This window comes from Pistacia vera, unplaced genomic scaffold (assembly GCF_008641045.1).
Source record: "Pistacia vera cultivar Batoury unplaced genomic scaffold, PisVer_v2 Contig68, whole genome shotgun sequence".
Classification (NCBI taxonomy): domain Eukaryota; kingdom Viridiplantae; phylum Streptophyta; class Magnoliopsida; order Sapindales; family Anacardiaceae; genus Pistacia; species Pistacia vera.
In genome coordinates, this window is record NW_022196534.1 from 705,110 (window position 1) to 713,995 (window position 8,886).

An 8,886-nucleotide genomic window follows, 5' to 3' on the forward strand; every position below is an offset into this window, starting at 1 on the left:
AGAAAATTGATTATAGGTTCATGAATAGTTGTAGCATATCAATTATACGTCATAATATTTTTTTCTTGTCTATTTATTTTAAAATATTTTTATTAGGATATTACCGTGTTCATGGACTCCCAAGAAAAGGAAAACAAATGCATATATAATACGATTTTATTAAGATAAGACAAAATACAATACAATAACAAAGAAAACCAGTAATTCAAGCAATTACATTCCAAAGTAACCGGATCTATGACACCGGAGAACACCGTGCCAACGGTACACAAACAAGATCATGAGCTCTAGGAGCGGTCAATCCTGGCCGTTCAGACATATCAACCAAATCGTTGCCCTTTATTTCCACTCCTTCAGGATTCACAACCTTCCAATTGAAGCACTGGATCATCGCCGCCAGAGTCGTCGGCAACTCCTGCATGGCCAAATTGATTCCAGGGCACCCTCTTCTTCCAGTTCCAAATGGCAACAACTGATAGCTGAACCCTTTAACATCAATGTTAGTTTCGAGGCCCTCGCTTTCGTTTGGTTTCAGGAATCTCTCAGGATTGAACTTCATTGGATTACTCCAAACTTTGGGGTCTCTTCGATCGACCAAAGGTTAACGAACAATAGAGAGCCTTCAGGAATCGTATACTCACCGATTTGGCAATCTTCGATGGATTTCCTGGCGAGCATTGGGATTGGGGGGTGGAGCCTGAAGTTTTCTTTTATAATGGCTTGGAGATATGGGAGATTCGGAAGGTCGGATTCCTGGACGAGCCTGGATTTTCCGACGACTTGGTCGATTTCTTCCTTAGCCTTTTCGAGAACGTTTGGATTGTTGATGAGCTCGGCCAATGCCCATTCGGCTGCCATGGCAGTTGTGTCTGTTGCAGCTGTCAGAAAATCCTGGAAAAATACATTAACGTGAAACTTATAAATAAAAAACTTTAAACTGTAAGATATATACTTTTACATGACTGTATTATAGTCACGGCCGGTTTTTAGTAACAATTAATAAAAAGTCTTGGATAAGATAATGTCTGTCATGTGATCGGATGGATGGCTATATACTGAGTGATTTCTTGAAAATCAAAAAGGATATGATTAAGACATTAAAATTAAGATGAAGTGAGAACAGAGAAATATATATATATATATATATGGTCATGCATATGGATACACATGCAAAAGGCTAAAGTATTATTAGTGGATGGTATTCATTGAAGACTGTACAATGTTAGATAAACCGAAAGTGCCGCTAAAGTACATGAATTCAACTATTGTATTTCATTCAGATTGATCTTAAGAATGGATAATTAAGAAGAAAGAAGTATTGTTGATTCATTAGATTCAATACATCATTATCACTAACCTAACTTCCATTATTAATCTGTCTATCTTTCTAAGGATCTAGATTTAATGGGTTATCTTGCTTAAGTTGGAAAATTGAATTGAAAAAGAAAGAAAGAAAATTTAGCTTTAGCAAGAAGAATTCTGTAAGTATCTCTTTGACTTAAAATGTGATGCTGCGACATACACGTATTTTAATTTATAGAATGTCAAGATTTATTCAGTCCAACCATTCAATCACGGGATGCATGTATGTACATCTATGTTTATAAAGATAAAAATTCACATAAAGAGAGAATACCGAAAACTGGCTTACCAGAATTATGGCCTTGATATGATCTCTTGTATTTCCGACTTCTCATTTTTCAAAGCATCAAGGAAAATGTCAAGAAAATCTCTAACCTCTTCATCATCATCAACATCTCCATTTATTCTCCTTCCATTTTTCTTCTTCTCCTTCCTCACCATTTCGCAGTTCGATATAATCTTCTCAAGCAACGAATCATATCTCTTATGAATATCCATAAACCTCCTTCTAAATCCCTGCAAATCCACATTCTTAAAGAACCAAATTATATCAGAAATATTAAAATCTCCGAAAATCTCTGTCACTTCCCGAACAAGTGTCCTCGCCTCCTCGGCTTGGCCATCCGTCCCCGAACATTTGATGCTAAACATCATTTGCGATATCACATTATTCGTCAACTTCAACAACTCTTCTGTAACGTTAACTCTTTCTCCCGCATGAGACTTTTCAAGCAAAAGCTTGACAAAATCCTGCAACTCCTGGCTTCTAATGGGAAGAAACTGGCCGAGAGTTCTCGCTCCGAGGAGCTCAACCGTGCTGATTTTCTTGATGAATTTCCAGTAAGGTCCGTAGGGAGCAAAAGCGAAGGAGGAATTGTAAGTAAGGTGATCAATGGCTGCGGTGTGTTTGCGGGCGGAGAAAGTGAGTTCGTTTGTTTTCAGTAGTTCTTTAGCGATTTCGGGAGATGAAGCGACGACGCAATTGACAGAGCCTATTCGGAGGTGAATGAGGGGGCCATAGCGGGAGGAAAGCATGTGAAAGGAGTGGTGCATGAAGGGGCTGAGGAGATGGAGATGGCCGACGACCGGCAAGGCGAAAGGGCTTGGAGGTAGCTTGTAGTGTTTGGAAGAGAAGGAGAAGAGGGTTTTGAGAATTAGGGTTGAAAGAAGGAAGATGAGAACATAAAGAATTATGGTTTGAAGAAGCATGATGGCTAAAATATTAGGGCAAATATTGTAGTTTGAAGAGAAGAGAGATGTAAACGTTTTTGATTGATAAGATACAGAAGGATTGCAAGAATTTGAGACTATTTATAAGCAAGAGAACCTACCTAACTATCTACTTGTGTCAATAGATATAAACTACAGCAGTATAGCTAACTGAAGTCTGGATTTTTAAAAATATAAATGTCCACATATGTACAAATTTAAGTGAATTTAATAATTTTAAAAAAGACAAAATTTAATAATTTTTTTATGTACAAAAATTTAAGTGAGATTAATTATATATAACAATTTAAGTGATCTTAAGACATGAAACCCTACAATCGTCAGTCAAAAATAAATTAATGATTTGGTGAGATTCATTTCAATATTTCAAAGCAATTACCAAACAAATCCGAAGATTGCTGCAGGGATACGCAACAAATCTTCAAAGTTAGAGGGCATCGGCAAGGTAGAGATAACTATGACTTGAAAAGAATGATATTTGAGATTTTATAACTAATAAACGAGTAATGTTACACTCGCAATCTCTTCTTACAAATTTTCTCTTATAATCTTGACGTGACAATTTGTAATTAGTCAATTATATGGGATCTATTGTAAGTTAACCAATTGCGAACTGGCATATGAAAGTATAAAAAAAAATTTGTGAAAAGAGATTATAGGTATAATATTTTTTTTAACAAAATGTACAATAGAGGGTTTTATTTTATACAAGGATTAAAATAATTAGATATGTACAACCCGTTAATCAAATAAAAAATACTTTAAACCAATACCTATTTACTGTATTTGTATATTAATTGTGTGTTTAAAGAGCCTCACGTCTAAATCTTAAAAGAATTGAGCACTCCAAGGAAAAGAAAACAATAGATTTTATTAAGATACGACAAAATACAATATAATAACAAAGAAAACCATTAATTCAACAAGCAATTACATTCCAAAGTAACCGGATCTATGACATCGGAGAACACCGTGCCACCGGTACACAAACAAGATCATGAGCTCTAGGAGCGGTCCATCCTGGCCGTTCAGTTCCACTCCTTCTGGATTCACAACCTTCCAGTTGAAGCACTGGATCATCGCCGCCAGAGTTGTCGGCAACTCCTGCATGGCCAAATTGATTCCAGGGCATCCTCTTCTTCCAGTCCCGAATGGCAACAACTGATAGTTGAACCCTTTAACATCAATGTTAATTCCAGGGCCATCTCTTTCTTTTGGTTTCAGGAATCTCTCAGGATTGAACTTCATTGGATTATTCCAAACTTTGGGGTCTCTTCCGATCGACCAGAGGTTTACGAACAATAGAGAGCCTTCAGGAATTGTGTACTTGCCGATTTGGCAATCTTCGATGGATTTCCTAGCGAGCATTGGGATCGGAGGGTGAAGCCTGAAGTTTTCTTTTATAATGGCTTGGAGATATGGGAGATTTGGAAGGTCAGATTCTTGGATGAGCCTGGATTTTCCGACGACTTGGTCGATTTCTTTCTGAGCCTTTTCGAGAACGTTTGGATTGTTGATGAGCTCTGCCAATGCCCATTCGGCTGCCATGGCGGTTGTGTCTGTTACAGCTGTCATAAAATCCTGTAATAATACATTAACATGAAACTTGTAAATAAAAAACTTAAAAACTCCGGTATATACTTTTAGATGACTGTATTATATGTATTTGGCCATGCATATCGATATATTTGGTACACTTTTTTGAGAATTAAAAAAAAAAAAAAAATCAGAAGCAATACTTTTAGACATTTAAATTATTTAGTACCCTTTTTTATTAGTGAGTTGAAGTGAGAACAGACAAATATATATATATATAGTCATGCTGATAGAGGTGGGCAGGGACCAGTCCCAAGCAGGCCTGGGCCCGGGCCCATTTGGGACTGGTCCCAAATGGGACCAGTAGCTCATGGGCCTGGGACCGGGCCCAGGCCCATGAGCAAAATAAGGACCCGGACCGGTCCTTAGGACAGGTCCTATGGGCCTGGACAATTTCTTTTCCCCCTTGATCTTTTTTTTTATATTTTGGGGGCGAAACGAAATTTTATAGGGGGTTTTTAGTATTTTTAGGGGTAGATTAGTAAGTTTTTAAAAAATTAATTAATTTTAAAAAATAATAAATTAATTAATTAATTAATAGTTAATTTTAATTTTTAACATAAATTCACGTTTTACACATTCACGCTTCACAAATAAACAATTAAATAATTTTTTTAATTAAATTATTCATTTTCATCGTCAACAATATTTACATCATTCAAATCAGTATTCCTAAAGAGTTCGAGTAGTTCGGGATCTTCAAGGTGCTGTTGTAGTCTTCTTTCTGCATGAGTCCAATCCTGTAAATACGTTATCACTTCAATCATCTCATCGGTTAAAGAACATCTTCTGTCTTCAACAATCCGACCACTTGTTGAAAATGTTGACTCGGATGCAATTGTAGAAACCGGCATAGATAAAATGTCACGTGCCATTTGGGCTACAATGGGAAATCGACTTTCATGTTGGTTCCACCACTGAAGAATATCTATATCATGTTGCTCCTTCATCGTCATATAGGACAGGTCCACTTGTAGGTAATGATTCAGCTCATTTGGTCCATTTATGTATGAGCTGGAGCTGCTACTTCCGCCACGTTCCACATATGTCTACTTGCTCGATCCTTGACGGAGGGCTACATTAAGGTCCGAATCCTCTCTCCTGAACATTCCACTTCCACTGTACCTGTTCTCATATAAAGAAAAAAGGCTATCCAATTTTTGTTTAAAGTTAGTCAAATAAGATGTATAATCATATCCTAAATGATGGTCTGTCTCAGTAATTATACAGTTAACTACGTGTAATTTAAACCTAGGATTTAGAACAAGGCCTAATCCATATAAGAATGAAATATCTAACCAATATCTCTCATATTTTTCTTCTATCTTTGAAACAATTTCACTTAAAATGATATTATATCTATATTGAGCAAAAGTTTTAGAAATTTGAAGTAAAATATCTAACACTAAATTAGTAGTTGGATAATAAATACCACTTAATGTATTCGTAACATCATAAAAAATTTACAGAAATGAATAAAAAAGTTCACAAACCGCCCAATTATCATAGCTGACAACTTCCTCTGGACGGTTCTTCTAGTTGACGAAATCTATAATTTGTTTCGTGGTTGGCAAAGCTTTTTCCAACATCAGGTAGGTGGAGTTCCAATAGATAGACATGTCTGTACATAACTTCAAAGGTCGAACCGGTGAGTCCTCTTGCTTACAATATTTGACGTACTCCTGCCATCTTTTATTGCTACCGCTGACGATGAATCTGATAGCTCTGCGCACCCTCTCCATCTTCGAATGTATAGCATCTAAATCTGCTTTAACTATCAAATTGATGATGTGGCAAGCACATCTCTAGTGAAAAAATTTGCCTTCACCATGTGGATCCAATTGCTTTTCAAATAAAGAGATTGTCGTGGTGTTAGCAGCTGCATTATCAAGCGTTAGCACTTCAACTCTATCAATTAATAAATATTCTTGCAAAACTTCAAGAATTGTAAAATAAATAGTTTCAGCACTATATTTTTCATATAATGGTTTAAACCCTATCAATTTTTGTTGTAAACCCCAATTATGATCTAAGAAATATACTGTGACAGTTAAAAAATCGGTTTTTGATCTACAAGCTCATATGTCTGATGTAAGTGCAATAGATATATTCCTAAAATTTTGAAATTCGTTTTTAAGTTTATTATTTATTTTGTTATAAAGTTTTAGTATATCTCTTCTACTTGTACTTCTACTAACAACGGTATATGCTGGACAAAATGCAGTTTTAATCATATGAATAAAAAAAGGATTTTCAGATAAACAAATGGGAGAGTCCGTAGCAACTATATATCTTGCTATTTCCTCTCGTGCAACATGTGCATTGTATTGTCATGTTGAGAGGGTTGAGGATTGTGGATTAAAATTAAGTTGAGTTTGAATTTGTCTACCTGATCCGCTTGAAGATGCATCGGGCAACTGCATTATTTGGGGGTACTTCTTCTCCACGTGTCGTCGCATCGTCGAAGTCCCTTTCTCAACGCCAATAATAGTTCCACAAAAATTACATATCCCACACGATTCTTGCTCCTCCTTATTTGTCTTTGGCCGTTTTAATTTGGTGAAGTATCGTCATACATCGGACACGACCCTCTTTGACAGTCGGGGGGGTTGAGCTATGCCCTTGCCCCGTTGACTCGTAGCTCGCATATGTTTAGCTACACCTCGTCCCAACCGAATGTGGTTGTGGAATTGCAGCTGCTTCCTCGAGAGGAAATGGTGAAAATGGATTGAACCAGTCCATTTCTTCGATGGATGAAACGTAAAACTCATTTGAGGAAGCCATTATAAATTTATGATAAAATAATAAATAATTAAAATTAAAAGAAATCAAATAATAATATAAAATTATGATGATATTGAAAAATAGAAAAAAATTGAATAATATAAATAAATAATATGAATAAATTATAAATATAAATATAAATTGAATGAGAATTTGATTAGAGATTTGGAGTAAAGAGATTGAGAGAATGAGAGAATGAGAGATTGATTGGTGTCGAAAAAATAAAAAATTTTAGGGTTATAATTGTTAATATAACCGTTGGCTGCCAACCAACGGTTAAAAAAATATATATAACCATTGGCAGCAGCCAACAGTTAGTAAAAGTATTTTTTTTTATTTTTTAATAAATTTTATAAAATATCATTTTAACCCTTATAATTTAGTTTATTTTTAAATTTATAAAGGGGTTTTGGTAATTATACAGATGACTAAAAGGTAAAAAACCAAAAAAATTGGCCCGGGCCCTCTTCCTTAGACCTGGTCCCGTTTTAGGACCAAGCCTCCTAGGACCGGGTTTTGGGGCTGGGTCCCAAATGCCCAACTCATGCATTTCGATACACATATAATGTTTGTACCAAATGATTACATATAAATAATTTTTTATATATAAATCATTGTTTTAAAAGCCGGTTGCCCCTGCTGTTGCACGCCTTAGAAGCCCCTTTAACCACTCGACCGAGAACTAACCCCTTGGCTGGGTCAGTCCCTAGGTTAGGTATTAAAACATTGATGTAAATCTATGTTTATAAATATAAAAATTAGAGAATTCTGAAAACTGGCTTACCAGAATTATGGCCTTGATATGATCTCTTGTCAACTGTATCTCCGACTTCTCATTTTCCAAGGCATCTAGCAAAATGTCAAGAAAGTCTTTGACCTCTTCATCATCATCAACATCTCCATTTATTCTCCTTCCATTTTTCTTCTTCTCCTTCCTCACCATTTCGCATTTCGATATAATCTTCTCAAGTAACGAATCATATCTCTTATTAATATCCATAAACCTCCTTCTATATCCCTGCAAATCCACATTCTTAAATAACCAAATTATATTAGAAATATTAAAATGTCCAAAAATATTCGTCACTTCCCGAACAAGTGTCCTCGCCTCCTCAGCTTGGCCATCCGTCCCTGAACATTTGATGCTAAACATCATTTGCGTTATCACATTATTCGTCAACTTCAACAACTCTTCTGTAACGTTAACTCTTTCTCCCACATGAGACTTTTCAAGCAAAAGCTTGACGAAATCCTGCAACTCCTGGCTTCTAATAGGAAGAAACTGGCCGAGAGTTCTTGCTCCGAGGAGCTCAACCGTGCTGATTTTCTTGATGAATTTCCAGTAAGCTTCGTAGGGAGCAAAAGTGAAGGAGGAATTATAAGTAAGGTAATCAATGGCGGCGGTGTGTTTGCACGCTAAGAAAGTGAGTTCGTTTGTTTTTAGTAGCAGTTTCGGGAGAAAAAGCGACGATGCCATTGACAGAGCCGATTCGGAGGTGAATGAGGGGGCCATAGCGGGAGGAAAGCTTGTGGAAAGAGTGGTGTATGAAAGGGCAAAGGAGATAGAGATGGCCAACGACCAGCAGGGCGAAAGGGCTCGGAGGGAGCTTGTTGTGTTTGGAAGAGGAGGAGAAGAGGGTTTTGAGAATTAGGGTTGAGAGAAGGAAGATGAGAACATAGAGAATTATGATTGGAAGAAGCATGATGGCTAAAATATTAGGGCAACTATTGTAGTTTGAAGAGAAGAGATGGAAATGTTTTTGATTGACAAATGATTGAAAGAATTTTAGACTATTTATAAGCAAGAGATCCTACCTACCTAAACTATGACTGTTTTTATTTCTTTTCGTTGAAGAATTCATAGGTTTACTAGTAGAAATAATTAAATAATAACAATAATAAAAGAGTAACATT

The 8,886-nt window shown here is 36.2% G+C and overlaps 2 pseudogenes; both read right to left on the reverse strand.

Moving 5' to 3' along the window:
- Window positions 1-204: 204 nt before the first annotated feature.
- Window positions 205-2,592, reverse strand: LOC116113518 (annotated as a pseudogene).
- A 952-nt stretch (window positions 2,593-3,544) lies between these two features.
- LOC116113487 lies at window positions 3,545-8,675 on the reverse strand (annotated as a pseudogene).
- Between the last annotated feature and the right edge of the window lie 211 nt (window positions 8,676-8,886).